The sequence below is a fragment of the Octopus bimaculoides genome, chromosome 13 (assembly GCF_046866305.1).
Source record: "Octopus bimaculoides isolate indiv1 chromosome 13, ASM4686630v1, whole genome shotgun sequence".
NCBI lineage: Eukaryota > Metazoa > Mollusca > Cephalopoda > Octopoda > Octopodidae > Octopus > Octopus bimaculoides.
The window spans coordinates 17163605-17178604 of NC_142940.1; the positions used below are offsets into that span (position 1 = coordinate 17163605).

Here is a 15000-nt window from a genome sequence, read left to right on the forward strand (position 1 = left end):
ACTCTGGCACACCCAAAACCCATACACACACACACACACACACACACAAGTGCCCACCACATTACCAAAATACTGCGTTCCTGAAAAATCTTACTATAACATAGTGTACTGTAATATTGATTTCAAATTTTGGCACAAGGCTAGCGGGTTTGGGGGAGGGGGCTACATCAATTAAATCAACCCCAAAAGGATGAAAGGCAAAGTCAACCTCAGCAGAATTTGAACTTAAAACTAAGCCTTTTACCCAGTGTGCTAATGGTTCTGCCAGCTTGCATCCTTTATAGTGTCCTGTAATCTACAACCTATTTTGCCATCAACTTCCATGGAAATCAGGGAACAGTTGATGTCAGTGGGAAAATACATTTCGCATTATGGGACTCTGTATTATGGTAAGGTCTGAGGGAACATGATGCTCCCAGAACAGAGGGGTGCCTGTGTGTACGTATATGTGTGTGTGTGTGTGTGTAATGAAGTATGACAAACTAAAATGAAAGGACACTTGAAAATAGAAACACTATTATAAATATATATATATATATATATATATATATATTTTAAAATACATGTATATTAAATATTTAATGTGTGTAAATATATATATACATTATATATGTGTGTATATATATATATATATATATATATATATATATATACATGCATATACATACATATCCATACACACACACACATCTGTTAGATCATTTCAATGTAGGAAATCTTAAGTGGATTTGTCATTCTGTAATAATTTGTCTCCACAGGTAGCAGCAGGTTGCTAAACTACATTGTAATGATACAAGACAGATTTTCTTCTTCATTCCTTAATAGCTCAGGTCAATATTGAAGAGGTAGTGGTAGTGGCAGTGATGGCGGCAGTGGCAATGGTAGCTGCAGTGGTGGCGGCGGCAGCGGTGGTGGTGGTGGTATCAGAATATTAAATATCAGAGGTGAGAAGGGAGCAAGATATGAGAACGAATTGTCAGGCTATAATAGCTTGGGTTAAAATGTGGGAGTTATGTATGAAAGGACATTAAAATCTGCAGTAATTTTATTTTATCCACTTATTTTTGAGGATGATGGTGGTAGGGGAAGATGTGGAAAGAGTTGTTTACTTAGATGTGAACACTTATATCATTCTGTGATGGCTCGTGTGAATACGGGAGAGTAAAAGTCCTCAATTGAAATTGTTTCATAAATACATTCTGAGCTATTATTGAAAGACATCTATCTTCTCTCACTAGCCACGTACAGTGTTAGCATATTACTGGTTTTTATTGTGCAAGTTCCTCTGAATGATGAATATTTTTGTTTTAACTTGACTTCTATGAGATTTGAACTTTCCAAAGTAATATATATTAGCACTTGTACTGAGCTTTACAGATTGACACTTCTGCAAACACCTACTGTACTGTGCTGCTAATAGACTTCATTACTGATCTTAGATGACTTCTGTAATAAAGCATCTTAACCCCTTTGTGGCCATATATGTAATAAAATAACATTGTAATACAATTAATCTACAATTGATTTTGATGATAATTGAGAATTTGGAACGATTTACAGAAACGTTCTTGCATAAAATTATAACAAAAGGGTTTAATTTAAACCACTGGTTTTCGACCATTTTTTGCCTATGAACCTCTTTGATTCCTATTTAACTCAGGTGGACCTTCATAGCAATTCGATATTTAAAAGAAACCTTATTGTATATTTATAATCAAATATTATTAGGAATCATACTGGTGCTAGGAAGGGTATCCAGCCATAGAAACCATGCCAAATCAGATTGGAACCCGGTGTAGCCCTCCAGCTTACCAGTTCCAGTCAAATTACATTGTGGGCCACTTTAATCACAGAAAGTCTTTTGAGGGCCGCTTGTATACTTTATGCACTAATAATTAGATAATCAAATTACAGAATCAAGAATTTTTCATACTTTTCGTTTGTTTAAAATTATAGAATTGTTGGCTATTGCTTTATTGCCACTTATAAATTTTAAATTTATTTTGAAACAAATGTTTTACACAAACAATCTTATTTTGAAATTAAACACAATACTACAAGAAAGTATCAAGTGGGCCACAAGATAAAAGTCTGTGGGCCACATGCAGCCTGCAGGCCTCAGGTTGGCCAGCCCTGGTCTAACCCATACCAACATGGAAAGCAGACATTAAGTGATGATGACGATGTATTAAAAATTGTTAAAATATTTTATGTATTGTGGAAGTATAACCAATTTATTGCATGTAAATTTTAAGAACAAAATCTTATATGTACTTCCAAGGGCCATGTGAACCCAAGTTGAAAATCACTGATTTAAATATTAAACAATATAGAATAGGTAGTTTTGTATTGGATAGCTTACATAATATTCTGTAATCTGTTGAAGATTTTGTATTGTTGTTCTTGTTGATTAGCCACTAGTATGCCCTAATCTAGCAGATCTATGACCAAAAGTATTCCAGTCTTAACCATACCTCTACTGCCTCCCTGACATAGTATATCTAGGGATTATATTAGCTAATGTGTTCTTAATTTTTTTTAGAAAGTAGTGTATGCTTTGAGGAAAGTTTCGTTACTAATTTTAGAAGGTTGACTGCATACAGGCTCCCTCATTGTCCAATTGTCTACTTTGTAGAAATTTTCAGGGTGGGTACATTGGAGGTTTTTTTACTTGATAGTTTCTTTCAATCTTAGGATAGATTTGAACTCAACACTGTGATACATTAATTTTGATATAGAGACAGACAGCCTTAGCTATTTTCAGCAATGGTGCTGTCAAATGTATGTTCACTGGTTTGAATTCCTTATCTTTTAAAGATGTTAAAGTCCATGATTACAAGAGGTGTAGTCTGAAGTAGATTGCTACCTAAAGGGTTAAAAGTCTTGCATGTCTCCAATCCATTTCCGAAGACAGTGGTAATATTTCACTGGTACTGGCATTAATGCTTCAATGCTCTTATTTTCTTCACCTACTTCCTCTAAACAGGTTCATTTCAGTCACTTGTTTCACTGATATTTGTTTTCAAATTATCATCTAATCTAGTTTGTTTTATATATTTATTTATTTTTCCTTCGTTTCTATTTTACTGTAAATAGCCACATTAAACCTTCCATTGGAACTAATTTCAGTGGTCTGTGTTGATATCCATTGCTACAGACCATTGGGCTGTGGCAGCGAGCTATTAGCAAATGAACAACATAATGTAGTTGTAGTTGGAAGAAATATTTCCTCACTTAAAGTTGAAGTTATTTTTGCAATACATTGCTGTTAAAATGTCTTTATATCAATCTTTCCATAATGAGTAAATTTGTTATTCTTATGTGTTTTGTGTATTTTTTTTTTTTTTAATATGTAAAAGAATATTGATTTCAAATTCTATTAAAGAACCATTCTTCAAGGTCCCAAGTAATTTGCTTCTATGTAAAACATATTCCTGTGGTAGCTTTTTCTAATTAATAAATATTTATAAATAGATTGTAATGAAGTAAACTAATCAATGTCTACAAATATAGACTGTCTCGTTAGTGTCACTATGATTTCTATATTTGGATATGTCCAACATTGAACACACATCCTATTTCAATCATTTCTGAGCATTTATCAGTATTATCATTAAAAATGTTCTTAAATTTGAACCATACATAGTTAGCAATCGAAAATTCCCTTGTTGGGCTGCAAAGGCACCAGAGAATATATCATGGAAGCACATCCTGGCCTAGTCAACATAATGAAGGCTATTTCTCTCTCTCTCTATCTCTCTCTCTCCATCTTTCCCGCCCTCCATCTATCCTCTCTCTCTCTCTCTCTCTCCCTTCCTTCCCTCTATGTATCTTTCTTTCCCTCTCCATCTATTCCCCCCCCCTCTCTCCTAAGGTCAGAGCTTAATCTAGTATCCATGGCATATAAATAACTGAGATTACAAAACACTCCACTGAACTGGATGCTAAGTCCATCACAGGAGTAACTTCCAAGCTATTACTGAAACTCTTTTGCAGCCGAGTGGACTGGAGCAGCATGGACATGAAGTGTTTTGCTCAAGTACACAACACACAATCCTGTCCAAGAACTGAAACTACAATCTTACAATCATGAGTGCAACACCCTAACCACTTGGCCATGTGCCTTCCCTGTATCTATATTTTGTATCTTATATTTCGTATTTATACCTTCTTTCTTTCTTGCCTTTAACCCTCCAACGCGGAGTATAGGCCACTTATAATTGAATTCCATGTCGCATAATTTTCGCTCTGGAATTATCTCTAATCTTCCATTGGTCAGGGTTCACATTGAAAAAGTTTCTCTGTAAAGCATAAGCCTACGGCCAGCATTTACCCATGCAGAAAGTTCCCATCGTCACACCACTATATTGTCCAAAGGCAGAACAAGAGCCAATACAGTTTAGCATTAATGTTGTTGCAGTCAAAAAGAGGATATAAAGAGCTGGAACAAATATTTCCAAGTATTTTGTCTGGTGCTTCTAACAATTGTGCCAAATCACTGCCCTAGATGAGTACTTTATTTCGTTGGCCCTGGAAGGGTGAACAAACAACAACATTGACCTCGGTGGGAATTGAAATCAGAACTGAAAGAACCAGTTGAAATGCTGCAAGGAATTTTATCTGATGCTCTAACAGTTCTGTCTATCCACCAATTTTACTCTTGCGATATATAAATAAAATGACTAATTAGTGTTACATGAAATTTTCACACAAAAAAGACTGCTGTTATCAATTCCAAATCAACTGTGATCTATAGGCCTATGATCAGAAACATTCCAGATGTGACTATCCAGTCTTTTTTTTTTTCAGAAGGCAAGCACTTTTGTATGACAAGGTAGCTAAAACAAAGCAAAGAAGATAGTATATCAGAATACATTAGCTTATGTATGTATTTTTTTTAAAGATATTTTAAGATATTCTTAAGGTAAGCTGTGATATGAGGGAGATTTACCTGCTATTTCTAGTAGGTAAATGCACCCTCGTTGACTTAATGTAAAAGGGTTTGCAACATCTAGAAAATATTAGATCCTTTTTTTTCCCTTTCATAGAACATATTTCAGCATTCTATTAGCAGAAATGTATTTGTCTGCAAGTAAATGCTCGGTTTAAAACTACAAAAGCAAAAATATTAATAAGTCACCATCACATGCTACGGTTTGTGGTGGAAAAAAAAAGAGAAAAACAGAAAAAAAAAAACAACAGCCATAGCATGTGATCATGATGAATGAAGAGCATTTAGCTTTTGAAACTTTTTATTCCAGTTATACAGATTATATAGCATTACTATTTTCTTTCCTGTATGGCTGGTTTAGCTGACATATATGGCCAACCAGACTCAGCTAGCATCGAAAAACCCAGCTGAATTAACTGACATCATTATCATCATCATCATTGCTAACATCATTATTTCCCCATGCTATTGATCATTTTCCCTTTCATTATGAACACCTTACTTATTTATGCCCAATATTTAATTTTTTCCCCTCGATTTCATTACTTTTGTTTACTTAATATTTTTAAGTTTCCCAACCTCTATCCAGTTTTACAGTATTTGTATGTGTGTCTTCCTTACTCTGTTTGTATGTATATACTTTTTACTGTGTTTGTGCATGTCTGTTATTTATTGCATGTTTATATAGGTGTTCTTTATTACGTTAGCATGTGTTTCTTTTCCTGCGTTTGTATGTGTTTTTCACTATATCTGTATGCGTGTGTATTCTTTACTACATTTGTATGTATGTGTTTTTTTACTGTTTATACATGTGGTCTTTACTGTGGTTGTATGTGTGTGTTCTTTACAGTGTATGTGTATGTTCTTGCTGTATTTGTGTGTGTGTGTGTTCGTGTACAATTATTTTTTATTTATATATTTATTTACGCTTTAATGAAATACAATTAACAACTGTAGAGGTTTATTGAAGATTTGACTCTCAGAATAATATCCAATAAGATTATGGTTCGCTAAATTCAGTAGAAATGATTGAGCTAAAAACGTACAAGGGTTTGAAACCTCAGCAAGGAATCTTTTACATGGTCACTCAATCTGCTGAAAACAGCAACCAAACTTCCTTTGAAACACTAGCTTAAAAAAGAGGAGCACATTGGGAATTTTAAGCTGAGATACACTAAAATGAGGGATGGCCATGGCTGGAATATCTTTGGTCATAAATCTTCTCATACAAAGTTGATTTTTGTGTCAATCCTTAACTAAATATTGCAAGATGTTTTTTTTTTTTTTTTTTTGTACTTTACTATTCCTTCCACCACCATCGCTATGTTTCTGTTTTGTAATTAAATCAATTCCAGAATTTTAACTGGTACTAATTTTATCGGTCCTTGAAATATAACCTGCCGAATGTACTAACTTTTGATACCTTAAAAATATTGGTTTCAAATTTTGGTACAAGGCCAGCAATTTGGGGGAGGGAGAAAGTCGGTTACATCAACCTGATTGTCCAGCCAGTACTTATTTTATCAACCCCCAAAAGGATGAATGGGAAAGTTGAACTCAGAAGTGATTGAACTCGGAACATAAAGACAGATCAAATACCACTGAGCGTTTTGTCTGATGTGATAACAATTCTACCATCTTGCTTCTGTAATAATAATAATCTTTTCTACTGAACACACAAGGCTTGAAATTTTGTGAAAGAGGGCTTGTTGATTTATATCAACCCCAGTACTTGACTATTATTTATTTTATTAACCCTGAAAGGATAAAAGGCAGGATTGAACTCAGAGCGAAAAAATGGGTTAAATGCTGTTAAACATTTCATCTGATGTGCTAACAATTCTACCAGTTCGCCACCTTTACCATAATAATAATGGTTTCAAATTTTGGCGCAAGGGCAACAAGTTTGTGGGAGGGAGTAAGTCGATTAAATCGACCCTAGTTTGCAACTGGTACTTATTTCATCAACCCTGAAAGGATGAACGGCAAAGTTGCTTCATAGTGTAAAGATGGGTGAAATGTTGCAGAACATTTTGTCCAGCATGCTAATGATTCCGCCATCTTGCTGCCTTTACTGTAATAATAATAATAATAATAATAATAATAATTACTACTTCTGCTTTTATTGCTACTACTAACTAGCACAAAGCCTATACATTTTGGAGGTCTTCTTCCTTTATAATTCCATCCACATCTAGTTTTAATCTCCCACTGGAATAATTAAAGGTAAAATTGACATCAGCATGATTCAAATTCTGGGAATAGAGGTATGTTACAAAGTAATATCAGAAGGCATTTCGTTTGAAGCTCTGCTGAGTCTGCAATTCATCACTTTAATAATGATAATAATCTCGTTCCACTAAACATATATAGCGAGTCAGATGCATGTATCGGTGATAACAGGCGTTGCAATTCTTTATACTTATTACTAACACTAATTCAATAAGGATGATTAAAAATGTTCCATATATAATTTACTTTCTGTATTTCTCATTATTTATTTATCTCGGAACAAATGAAACAATCTTGTTTCTTCCCATTTCTGTCATGTTCCATAGATTGAATCCCCATAATTTTAATTCTTCTAAATCTGATGTCTCTTCAATATCATTTACGTAATATGTTTGAAGTAGATGAAAATATATTTCTTTATATGAATTATATAAATATATTCATATACATAAGCATGTATGTGTGTGTTCCTTTGTTTTGGGTTTTTTGTTTTTGTTTTTGTTTTTTTTACTAAAACGTCACTGTGCTCAATATGTATTGGCTGAAGATATGTGTACAGTGTATGTGCAAATTTGAATTACATTCCCAAATTTTAAAGTTTCATACAGCCATTCTGGCATTCATCATTGTTTGTAAGGTCATATGTGTGCATATATATATAAGGTATATATGTACCTATATGCATACACACACACACACATGTATGTATATATACATATATTGTTGAAATCATTAGAATTTGTAGTTTCAAGAACATGGAATAATTCCTTTTTGAGAATTAGTTCTCAAAGTACATACAATGCTATAAATAACATGTAAATGTTAAGATTAAAAACCCTTTTGGATAGATAGGGTTTTCCAATGTAAAATTTACATGCCATTTACATGTACTTGGAGAACCAATTCCAAAAAGAATTTATGTATATTTATGTGTGTGTGTGTGTGTGTGTTTGTATACATGCACACACAGTGTGCAGTTGATGTCATTGAAACATGCGTAGATCCACGAAAGAATGTTATTCAATCTACATTCTCATGATTATTATTAATACTATATATACATACATATACATGCACACACCCATATTATCGTCATCATCATCATCAACATCATGCCTTTACTTTTCCATGCTTGCATGGGTCAGATGAGGTTTGTTAAGACATTTTCCTATGGTCAAACACTCTTCCTGTTGCTAGCCCTCACCTGTTTCCAAACAAGTCAACATTTTCACAGAAGGTGGGAGATGAAAAATGTAGCTTGTATGACAGTGATACTCGTTTACAACCATCACATGATGTCATGAAAAGAGTATGCACAAGCATACACTCACTCACACACACACGCACGGTACTCTTCTTTAAGTTCCAATCTACCAAATCCATTTGCAAGGCTTTGGTTAGCCCAGAGCTGTGGTAGAATACACTTGCTCAAGATGACACACAGTAGAATTGAACCCAAGGTCACATGGTTGGAAAACAAACTTTTTAACTATACAGCCATGCCTACATCTGTTCACACACACACACACACACTTATATATATATATATGTGTGTGTGTGGTGTTTGCACATGTGTGTGTGCGTGTTTGTATGTATATATAATATGATCATGCAAATTCTGTGTGACAAAGTGAAGAGCACTCCAAGCAAAGGATCTAAGAGCTATTTTTCTTTATCTATTTATTTTTTCTGCAAATATAGAATCATGTCACTCCATGTTTTTCATAGTTTCAAAGATACTCAAACATTTACTTTGTTAGGAAGCACCGGCAGTAGGAGTCAACTGATGTCTGCCAATAACTACTCAATCACTTTAAGTATCTTTGAAACTATTAGTAACATAAATTGACAGGTTTCTGTAATTGTAAAAAAAAAAAAATAGACATCCTGTTGTTTGTATGTGTGTGTGTCTGTGTGTGTACATGTGTGTCTCTGGACAGGAAGGAAAATAGTGAACATATGTGGTTGTGTTTATTTATTCATTCGAAGCTGGTATTTCTGAGTTCAAATCCTGTATCCTGTCACTAAAAAAGCAAATCTTAGAGGATCCAATAAAACAGTATAGGTTTGGAAATCCCTTAATCTAGTGCCCAAGTATTTCAGCTTATCACTCTTAATGGGTACACACACCAGCTGATAGTAGAGAATGCAAAGGAGACTTTCTGGTCCTGTGCAATTGCTCTTTCTTTCACACATATGAACTACAGAAAAATGTACTCAAGACGTTCTAGCATTTACTTAACCTCACTGGCAGGATTAGCTGAAATTTTTACAATTGCTGTATTTCCTTGCACTCCATTTCCTCCTAAGGAAAATGTTAGTCAACTTCAGATAAGTATTTGTGCAATTTTCTTTTAAGATCTATAAATTCAACCTTTTTATTTTATTTTATTTTTAACAAGTGCTTATGTAGTGTAAAGGCTGAAAGAAATGACATTAACCAAAATAATAGCAAAAGTAACCACTGATAACACGGTGTAACACAATTTTTGCCCTTGGGTAGCAACTGTTATTTCCTATTTGCTTATCCCTAGAAAGTATGAGAAATGACTATATTTCCTTCAAACTTTGCTTTTGTTATGATATTTATTCAAACCTCAAAGAATCCCTCTCAACACATGGCTATGATGCTTTTCCGCTACTCCTGCTCATGATCAGAGATGCGCACATTGTCAGCCACTATGGAGTTCAAGGGGTTACGGTCAAGCAACTGACAAGCAGGTAAATCTGTGTTACAGAGCAGATATCTGCTTCAGTGCTGAATCTCTCTGAAATGTAATTGAAAATAGGTCAGTTTCAAGACATTGATGTCCAGGTCACAAAAGTAAAGTTTGAAGGGAATAGTAGTCATTTCGTTTGATTTCTAGATAGAAGCAAATTGGAAAGAACACTTACTGACCAAACACAAAAAAAAAAAGTTTAAAATTTTGTTGCACAGTGCAATTGAACTTACAGTACATATCTTAGGGAACTTTGTGTTAATTCTTATGCTATGGTCAAGATGCATTAAGCATCAGGTAACATTTATTCTTTATTAAGCACCTGACTGTGGCCTCATTCATTAGACAACAAATACATTAGTTTCTGTCTATGTTCGGAAAACACATTTTTCAGTTCTATCATTGTTTTCCTTGTTGGAAATTTGTTTACATTTTATGATTGCTGAATTTGATTCCTTGAGCACGTAGAATTATTAGAATGTCCCTTCATGTTCTGAGTTCAAATCCCTTTGAGGTCAGCTTTGCCTTTTATCCTTCTAAGGTCAATAAGATAAAGAATTAGTGAAGTATCTGGGTTAAATTAATATATTTATAATGTATCCTAGATGTGAATAAAATTATAGTAGTTGAGTAAGATTAACTATTGAACAAAGAATAGAAGTGCAGACACAATATATATATATATATATATATATATATATATATATATATATATATATGGATGGATGGATAGATAGATAGACAGAGACAGACAGACAACACACACACACACAGAGGTACCATATGGCCAAATGGTTAAGAAGTTTGCTTTTGTTTTGCAACCATGAGGTCCCTGATTCCATACCACTCAGTGTTATCTTCCACAAAAGTCATTTTTCTATAGTCCTGGGCCAATCCTTGTGAATGGAATTTGGTAAACCGAAGCAGCATAGACGTCCTTCAGGTGAATTGTACCTGCAGTTTCAAAGACATGTAACCCTGTCACACAGTGTAACATACTGACTCTGCCTGAGAATTACATTACAAATGCGCTTGTCAGTGGGATGCTCAACTAATTACACGGTAATTGAATGACAGGTAATTCAGTTGATCATAAAACTGAATCCATATTAAAACTAATGGAGAGCCATCATCTATATATGCAATATAATTGAAAATGAATGTAAGGTATCTTACATTTATTTCAATGATGTATATTACAGTTGTTTGATCAAAAGAACTATATTCATTGAATAATTGTGTAAGTAGCTGAGTTACTGCACAGACATTCTTTGTGATAAAACTTGCACTTTAGACGACAGATGTAGTCCATCCAGTGTACTTTACCACAGTCTCCATCCATGTGGCTGTATTTTACTCAGAAACCTTTGGTCATATTGGAACTCAGGTAGAAGATACTACTCAGCAAGACTGTGAAGCAGACTTTTTAATCATTTGATCATTTGGCCATGTCTCCTTGTCATCGTCATCATTTTCTTCTTCTTCTTCCTCTTCCTCCTTCTTCCTCCTTCTTCCTTCTTCGTCTTCCTCTTCCTCCTTCTTCCTCCTTCTTCCTTCTTCGTCTTCCTCTTCCCTTCCTCTTCTTCTTTCTCCTCTTCCTCCTCCTCCTTCTTCCTTCTTTGTCTTCCTCTTCCCCTCCTCTTCTTCTTTCTCCTCTTCCTCTTTCTCCTCTTGCTCCTCCTCTTCTTCTTCCTCCTCCTCCCCCCTCTTCCTCCTCCTCCTTCTCCTTCTTCTTCTCCTCCTCCTCCTCCTCCTTCTTCTTCTTCTTCTTCTTCTGCTGCTGTCTGTTTTCCATGCTGGCATGGGTTGCGCTGTTTGACAGGAAGTGGTGAGTTAGAGAACTGTGTCAAGCACTGTTTGTTTTGACAAGGTTTTTACTGCATATGTATATGTGTGAGGTGTATGTATATAAGTAAGAGGTATATGTATATTTGTGCCTCCATACATTGTTGGTATATATGCATGCAGCAACAATGTCCGCCTAATTCTTAAGTTGTTCAAATTCATATCATTCCTATTTACCAGACCAACAGTGAAAGATTTTTTTTGTCTGTGGCCATAATATTTTTTGAGGCAGTTTAAGGACTACTACAGTGACAAGTGTTTCCTGTAAAAGTTATGTGGTGAAATTTTAGGGAAGTTTAGCTTCTATTTCTAACAACTCAAGTAACCACAAAAAGGTTCCCTCGTTTACTCAGTAACTCTTAGGTAGACACTGCATTTGATAGCATTCGGTACTATGTGGGTCAATAGTTCTGTGGACGTGATGTGTGGATCTGTTATCTTCTAATATCAAGACTGATTTCTCTTATCAACTTAATGTCATGAACAACAAGAGACAAGCCCCTGGATCTGTATATTCTCGTGATTCAGAAAGAAGGCATGTATTATTATAAATAGGTGTGAGAACATGTATGGATATGTATTTACTTGTCAATTTAATTAGTCATATAATAATTGATTTTGTTATTATATGCATTAATTATGTTTTGTTAATTTAATTGTAACGTATTCAGTGCGGCTTTTCTTAACATTTTATTATATTTAAAAATAAACTGAAATGTTTCAATTGACAAAACACACTAACATGCATGTGAATGCATGCACGCATGCACACACACACACACACATAGAGAACTCCCATCTTTTTGTCAAAGACTACTTCTAAGTTAAATTAATTTGGAAATTAGCAGCAAATTTGCTAGATAGATGCATGATCTCCCAGAAATATTCCAGCAGAAAGCTTATTTTGTTTCTGGTATGTCCATATTTTTGTCACACTTCAGATGTGTTTTGCTGATGACTCTACATCTTTACAATTAAGATGGACCTACTTCGTTTTGATGGCAAACAGACTGTAACTTCATAATAACATTTAGTTTGCAGAAGTTGTTCAGCGGGCATGGTTGTGTGGTAAGAAGTTTGCTTCTCAACCACATGGTTTTGGGTTCAGTCCCACTGTTTGGCACCTGGGGCAAGTGTTCTCTACTGTATCTCCAAGCCAACCAAAGCCTTGTGAGTGAATTTGGTTGACAGAAACTGAAAAATTCCCATCACATATATAAATATATATCAGTAATTATTTGGACTTTGGGTATATTTCTGTTAGTATTCCGATTGAAGTACATTCACCGTTTGGGCTACCTGATGTCATTTTCACTGGATCTATGTCAGGAAATCTGCGGTGTTCATTTGGTTTATAATTGATGAGGGAAACAGAAACACAGCTAGATGCACAATATCCTACCTGTAAGGGACTTGCAGGATGGGTTGAAATGATTGTCATGTTGAATAAAGATTCATAGCAAATCCGTTTTCCATTTCCATCATCAATTATTTATTTCTTTATTGCCCACAGGGGGCTAAACATAGAGGGGATAAACAAGGACAGACAAGGGGATTAAGTCAATTACATCGACCCCAGTGATTAGCTGGTACTTACTTAATCGACCCCGAAAGGATGAAAGGCAAAGTTGGCCTTGGCGGAATTTGAACTCAGAACTTGAATTTGAATGGCAGATGAAATACCTCTAGGCATTTCACCCAGCGTGCTAACGTTTCTGCCAGCTCAATTATGAATATATATATGTAGATAGATTGTTAGGCAGGCAGGCAGGCAGGCAGGCAGGCATGCATACATACATCTATGTGTGTCTTTGTGTTTGTCCCCCACCACCCGTTGACAACCAAAGTTGGTTTGTTTATGTCCCCATAATTTATCTGTTCAGTAAAAAAAAAAGACTGAAAAAAATAAGTATTAGGCTCTAAAAAATATAAGTATTGGAGTTGATTGATTTGACTAAAACCTTTCAAAGTAGTGCACCAGCATGGCCACAGCCAAATGACTGAAACAAATCAAAGATAAGAGATGAAAGAAATCACGAAAGGTTTTCCAACGAAACATTTACCTTCAAACAGTTTCATACAGAAGAAAATTTGTTTGGGGATCCTTGCATCGCATCTCCCCAAAATTTCCAACCCATTTATGCTGTCGTTTCTTCACCCTTTAGCATTCACAGTATTCACTCTCGCAAATGTAATGTTTATCAAGCTGGCAGCATCGAAAGCACACCAGGCAGACATACTTAGTAGTATTTCATCTGTCTTCACATTCTGGGTTCAAATTCCACCGGGATCGACTTAGCCTTTCATCTTTTCGGGGGTCAATAAACTAAGTACCAGTGAAACACTAGGGGGTCAGTGTAATCAACTAATATCCTCCCGCAAAAATTTCAGGCTTTGCGCCTTTAGTAGAAAAGATTTATTCACATTGTTTTTAATTAATCATGCATCATCTTGAAGCTTTGAGATTCTGATGAGGTAACTGTTTATTTTTAGAATGACATTGTAGAATAGGTATGAGAGGCCAGATCTGGCCAATTTGAACATAAAACATGTAGAATACTTTGGCCAGATATGGTCGGTTAAAATGCTAAAGGGTTTATGACAGTTTCAACTCAGCTGCCACTTATCCATTTACTGCTTAACTCCAAATGAATCCTGGTTTAGCAGATCTTCGAGCAAAGGCATTCCAACCATGACTATCTCCTCATGAGTATATTATCAAATGTATCCTATTTTTTTAAGATAGTCAGGTGTGGTTTGATTGCATTTGGCTGTTATTTCTAGCTGCCATGTAAATGATCTCTAAAAGTGCTTAGCTTTCTCTATGGAATAATCAGAATCTTCTATAGAAAATGCTGTGGCTGAAATATTTAATTAATAAACATGCCAGATGTATGTTACTCTGCATTCTGCCTCATAACAATACAGTAAGAACAATGGCTTGCCAGACAGCAAGTTTGATGCCAACAATGAACAATTGTGATGAATGTTACAAATATGATAATAGAGACAACCAAAATATGTCATGGCTTTAGCTGCTCCATTAGCGATCTCACTGCACAATCATTCTCCAATGCCTAGCCACCAATTGAGTGGGTTATTATTTTGGCTTTTTTACTTTCTCATATTGCCTATTTACATGGATAGTACAAGACACTCCTAACCAGGTGGGAGTTGATACATGACTCAAGTGTGCGTGTGTGATACTGATTGAGGAATTAACAGTGTTTAAGCTGCATCTGGAATGATGTT

At 35.0% G+C, this 15000-nt stretch overlaps 1 protein-coding gene across 3 annotated transcripts in view; it reads left to right on the forward strand.

The window, feature by feature from the left end:
• LOC106881088 (uncharacterized) overlaps positions 1-15000 on the forward strand; it is a 925009-nt gene that overhangs the window by 611094 nt on the left and 298915 nt on the right. The window contains exon 1 of one of the 3 annotated variants that reach the window (XM_052972352.2): positions 13575-15000. This exon is cut by the window's right edge and continues 455 nt beyond it. The exons of the other annotated variants lie outside the window; for them this stretch is intronic. The gene's annotated coding sequence lies outside the window, so the exon portion shown is untranslated. Of the gene's footprint in view, positions 1-13574 lie in introns of those variants that run through there. 3 annotated transcript variants of the gene reach the window in all.